Consider the following 6,384-nt stretch of genomic DNA (forward strand, 5'->3'; position numbering starts at 1 on the left):
TGTGTAAAAAAGTGTGTGACACTACTAGATACTGAACACTCAAACATTTTATTTTTCAAAATATATGATGGGAACTGAAAAGCATATTGGGCCTTCTCATTTCTGAGCAAATTTAACGAACAGGATGCCACAGCAGGGCTCAAACATTTCCATTTCTACATTTCTGTCTCAAAAAATATTACAGCTGTGTTTATGCGTCCATGCCAGCAACAGCTGTGGCTGGAGGCATTATGTTTTCAGGTTGTCTGTCTGTCCCATATTTTTAAACGGCTTATTTCAAGAAGGCGTTGAGGAAATAGCTCAAATTTGGCACAAACAGCCACATGTACTCAGGGATGAACTGATTGGATTTTAGTAGTCAAAGGTCAAAGTCACTGACTTCTCATCTGTCTCATTCCCATGAATGCAATGTCTTTTGAAGGCCTTGAGAGAATTTCCTCAAATTTGGCACAAACAGCCACATGGACTTAAGAATCAACTGATTAGATTTTGGTGGTCAAAGGTCAAAGTCAATGTGACCTCTCATCGATCCCATTCCTATGAATGCAATGTCTTAAGAAGGCCTTGAGGGAATTTTCTCTAATTTGGCACAAACGTCCACTTGGACTCAACAATGAACTGATTGGATTTTGGTGATCAAAGGTCCCAAAACATGCTTTTGGCCTTAACTTAAAAATGGTTGGACTAATTATGACAAACTTCACACATGTGTCTAATAGAATAAAATTAAGAGTAAGTGACATTTTATATCCAAAAGGTCAAAGGTCAGTTTCACTGTGACATTATAATGTTCTGCAAAAACCCTTCTCTGGCCATTATTCAACACCGTAACTCAGGGAACACAAGGGGAGATACTTGGTCGGATATTTGATTGATGACACTGTTCTTGGGTGTTCCACTTTGAAATTGTGCTAATAGTAGAGATCTTCTGTGCTGCTGGGGTGAAGGTGTGTGTGAAGCATCCATGTTTTAGAATATGTAGCTTTTTTGCATCAACATCCATATTTGAACCACTGTCCACTGTCATGGCTACAGATCAGTCAGGACAGACATAGATGTAAACTGTAACTCCAACTTGACTTGTTTGTGGAAACACATATTTGCGAGGTGGTAATTCTAGTTTTTAGTACTTCATACCTCTATTACAGAGTTGGTAGTGGTTATGGTAAAATAGACCTTCACTTCTATAGTACCTCTCTAGTCATGTGATCACTCAAAGTGCTTATAACACTATATGTCTCACAGTTTCACACTGGTGGCTGGGGCCTACCATTCACGGTGCCACCTGGTACTCAGCTGAAACACAGCCACAAACCACTGGGAGCAATTTGGGGTTCAGTATCTTGTTCAAGGTACTTCCACATGCGGGCTGGAGGAGCTAGAGATTGACCCGCTCATTTTCCAATTAATAGACAACCCACTCTACCTCCTGAACCACAGCTGTCCAATGCTAGATAGAGTGAGAAAATAAGGTCTGTGGCTGGACTTGAACCAAGAACCTTGCACCAAGACACTTGAAAGTGACACTGAATTAATGTGACATATCAAAAGAAAATGAACAGGCAACCATTTTGATATTAAAAGTAATATAACTTCTAAAACAAAAATTACGAACAGCCTCTAAACTGGGAAAATGTTCTGCCTTGTTGTAAAATACAATAGACTGTATATCTTTGGGTTTTGGAGCACTGGTTAAACAAAGCAAATTTTGTATTGGCATTCTTCACTTTTTTGAAATTTTATAAAGCAAATTATTAACTGATTAATCAACTGAAATATAGGTATATAAAAAGTAAAAGGTAAAAGCAGTTCTTGTGTTTCCTTTGGTTTGGTGACTTATCCAAGAGGCTTCATCAGATCTGCTGACTGACAGACCTTTGAGTCGTTAAGGTCAGCCATGACGGCTATCAGATTCATGTGAAATAAGCATTTTTGATGAAGCTTCTTTGAGGAGTGAAATGTCTTCAACACCAAACCAGTTCTTTCACCCTTAGTGCACTACGTCTAGGTTTCTATAGAAGAAAAATAGAGACATACTGCTTTGATAATCGGCTGTTGAGGGGGTTAAATGTTCGGCACATATAGTGTGCCTGGCAGAGCCCATGAATCTCTTATTTGATTTCACTCCACCCTAAACACAAAGTGACATTTGCCTTTGAAGGTGGGAACTAAAGCATTCATGTGAGGAGGGGATGATTACAGTGATTACAGCAATGTGAAAGCACGGCAGCTGTGTGAGAAACATCAATGTGTTGTCTCACAGCGTCAGACTCACTTCAGTGGGCTGAAGAGGATAAATTTGGTTTCTTGTCCTCATTCCCTCTCTTTGATGCCTTCTTTGCAAAGAAAGACAAAGTAAAGAAAACAGTAGCCAGACAAGCTTTGCCATCTTCCCCTGAACTTTCTTCAGAAGGGAAACCCTGTGTTTAAATCTAAATTTGGTCCAGACATGTAAGTCTGCTGATGCATTGAGCTCCTGAATATGCCAGCCACTCAAAGTGAACACCACCCAAGCAGAACTAAGCGCCAGATCCTCTCACTTAGAAGGGTCGCGCCACAGTAACTTCTGACAAGCACAGAGTTAGTTTATTCAGCAGCTGGCATGTAAGACAGAAGGCTGGTTGTCTGTGTCTCTGTAGAAACAAAACGGCTATTTTAAGCTGTGTTTGTGAAAGAAAAGGGATGCTTCACTCGTCTGATGACACAATGGTCTCCATCACTTTTCTCTGCCCATGTTTCCTGATGGGTTAAAAGGCTTTTGGAGTGTGAGGTACAGGACAGACAGGTTCATTCTTTTGGCAAATTAAAGAACCAAGAATCTGTATCTGAACCCAGAAAGCTTTTACCTGTAATAGTAGAAAAGATGCAGGTTTTTGTGTTTCAGGATTGCATCAGGCAGCGACTCTGCAGAGTGTGTAGGTGCTGGGAGCTGGCTTTAAAAGCACAAAATCTGTCATGAATTCTTCATTTTCCCCTTTTTTCCAACAGAGCCATTTATAACCCACTGTAGTGGCAGCCATGATAAATGGTGTTTGTGTGCCCTAAGGCACAATTGTGTATCAGGCCCTGCTGTATGTACAGGGAAGCAGCAGCAACAATATAGTGCAATCCAATACAACAGCACTGCAGAGTTGAATCAATCGCTCTGATTCAGTCTCAATAACTGAACATTACACAGTAATACTGTATTCACAATATAATCCTTTATCACACTGTACAGGTGAGAGGAACTGTGCTTACATTATTATAATGTTTCTACCTCTTTTCTTGACCATAACCATTTTTAGTAATTAATGACTTTTTTTGTTCAAATAGTTCACTCTCTATAAGGCATGGGTGGTGAAATTGGTGTGTTGCTTGGTCCACCATTTTTGGTCCAGACTGAAAAATCAGTAACTACTGGATGGATGGCTTTGGCATTTTGTACACATGGTCATGGTCCGCAGAGGAAAAAGCCCTCTGACTTTCTCTGACATTACCTCTAGCACCATCGTGGGGTTGGCATTTTTGGTTTTTCATGAATGGATGAGAACAGGTGTGGTTCTAACACTCTCAGCACTAAGTGGCAGTCACCAGGGTTAAAAGATAAATCCACCATGGAAGTGCCGAAAAAACTACAGTTCCTTGAATGGCCACTTGGGGCTGGCTCCTGAAGACAGTCAATACCTGTAGACCCTCATGTTAACATGCCCAAATTTACAGCAGAAATAAACATGTTTACAGCCTGGTGCAGGAAATGTTTTTGGTCCCTGTAGCTAATTTCCACCTTCTCACGACTGTACAGGGGTTGAATGTTTATTTGACTCACCTGTTTGCGTTTTGTCAAGTAAGGCAAAATTAAAGGCTAGCCGCTTTGAGTGACAACTCTCAACAAATACAGGGAAAACATGGCGCTGCTGCATCAGAAGATCTGTGCTTCCTTCACTTTTGCATTAGCTTAAAATCGTGTGGACACGACAGACCCTAATTCTCACCTGAAGAGAGCTATGACTCACCAGGCAATACCTTTTTGGCCATCGTCTTAATATGATGGGATTGTGGGTTGTTAAGCTTGTGATATTTCTCGACCTTAACAACAAGACTCTTATCATCTATTCTTTTTCACACATGACAGCAACAGCTAGAGAGTTCTCTTTATACATCCATGGTGAGGAGAGGAGTTGAGCTGCTATAGGAGCAGAGAAAAAGAGCTGCTGTGGGAGCTGGTATGTACACGCAGAGAGCGACTGGGGATAAAATGCATTTAATTCAAGTGGCAGTGAGGCTTGAAACAGATCAGTGGCGTGAAGTGCTGTCTAGCCTCCTCAGTTGTGCTGTTGTAGGTTGAAGATAATAGTGGCGCATTGTTTTGATGTGCGGCGTTCTCCACTGGTGTGTTTGGCCTACAGGCAGTCTGCTGATAGTGTCCTTGTCTTCTCAGTCAGATCCACAGCGCCAGCCTCTCGCCCAAAAATGGTCACTTCTGGCTCCAAAAAACAAGGTGGTGATGGCCAATATAGCAAACATCAGGCTTCAAAATGTCCACAAACCAGTGGGAGACGTCATGGTCGCTACATCCATTATTTTCTATTTTTACAGTCTATGCATAGCTCTTAAAACTTGCTGAATTTTTGTGTTAGAGCTCTCAATTTTTGACTCAAAGTACCCTACTTTTGTACTGCAAATATCAATGTTTCCAGCTTCTCCAACCACATCACAGAATTTGTTAACTGATGGGTGAGTTGTAAGAAGACGAGAGAAGAATTAAAAATGACAAAATTAAAAAAAAAAAAAAAACACATTGAGACCTGTTACATACACTAATAACAGTTCCTTCTGAGGTCTAACCTGCTAACCTGTACCTGTTAGATGCTTTGTACCTCATGTGGAGAAAGTTGAAAATACAAGAGTGCTGCCTCGGTCAAGTAAACAGTCGTCCTGACTGTTTACTTGACTTGATCCTCTTGTGGCACATTTAAGACGTTTTAACAGCTGTGATAGCTCACTCAGAGCAGCTGTGTTGATCCTCTTTCTCTAAGGTTTTGTAATTTCTTGCGGTGTCTGCTCAGTCAGAAAGAGAATTATCTAGGGACAGACTTTACTGTCTTTCCCTGCCTGACCTCATCTGATGCTGATATTATGTGCAAGCACACCCCTCAGTTTGTCTCACCTACTTTCCTGGCCTGCCGAAAAAAGGAGTATGATAGATAAAATCTGCTTTGTTCTCATTGGGTTTAGTTATAACACATTCATAAAAGTCATCCAGTGTTTAGCGAGCTGTAGCAGCATGGTGGTATGAAAGACGAAGTGCCTCACATTTTACCCAAGAGACTACTCTCTAATCTGATACAGGTTACATAATTCTAGTTTCACTAGACTTGGTCAAAAAAATTTACTTTCATACCTGAATATCAGTAGCCTGGAAATCCAGACTCAAATCTAGAAAGATTTTGAGTCTGGCCCTCACCGATACACCCTTCCTACCCAAGGGGCAGCACTGACTCAGGCATTTCAAATGCCGCCGCACACAATTGGATAGCACGATGGCCAATCAGAGCAAAAAACAAGGTAAAGTATTCATTGCACTAAGCCCCATTTGTTTGCCGACCAGTGGGGCTAACTGATATATTATGCTTTTGCCATATCCCGTCGGCAAAACAGCAAAAACTTCCTTCCTGGAAGCGAAGGCTTCTAGGGCAGTCTTCTGTTCCTCTCTCAAGGAAAAAGATAGGTGTAGTTGGCTTAGCGTTTCTTCCAAATATAAATTGAATGGACGCGGTCCTCCGGCAGCTGCCATCTTGGCTGTTTACTTTTTGACTCTCACGGCGCAGCGCTGTCGTCATCATGTTACGCCCGCCCAGAGCCCGCCTCTGTCAGATAGACTGATCTGATTGGTCTGATTGGCAATTCAGTGGGCTCTGCTCGTCAGGGCCAGATTCCCATGCAGAGCAAATTCGAATGTGCTAGGGGTGGGGCATCTGGATTTCCAGGTTAGAATATCAGTGTTTTGGCTGTAAACTCTGCACACTTCTTAACACGTTATAAAATCTCACATGCAGAGTCAGAAAATAAGTGGTTACAAATGTACTCATCTCTTCTTTGTGAAAATGGTGCTGTTAGAACTATCTCATTGTTACAGCCATACCCGGTCTCCCCTACTTTGGTTTATGATTGAATACACTCCCCATCAGCTTCAGATGTACTTTGTATTCAGTGCCAATTAGTAAAAGTTAGCATGCTGATCTGCTCGAACATTCAACCTGCTAAACATTAACATGTTAGCATTGTTATTGTAAGCACGATTACATTTCTTCTGTGCCTAAATACTGCCTCATAGAGCTGCTAAACACTTCTAATTGAGTCCTCTACACTCATTTCTGGCTGTCAACACACAACTCCTCATAA

Source organism: Epinephelus lanceolatus, chromosome 4 (genome assembly GCF_041903045.1).
Source record: "Epinephelus lanceolatus isolate andai-2023 chromosome 4, ASM4190304v1, whole genome shotgun sequence".
In the NCBI taxonomy this organism is placed as follows: Eukaryota; Metazoa; Chordata; class Actinopteri; order Perciformes; family Serranidae; genus Epinephelus; species Epinephelus lanceolatus.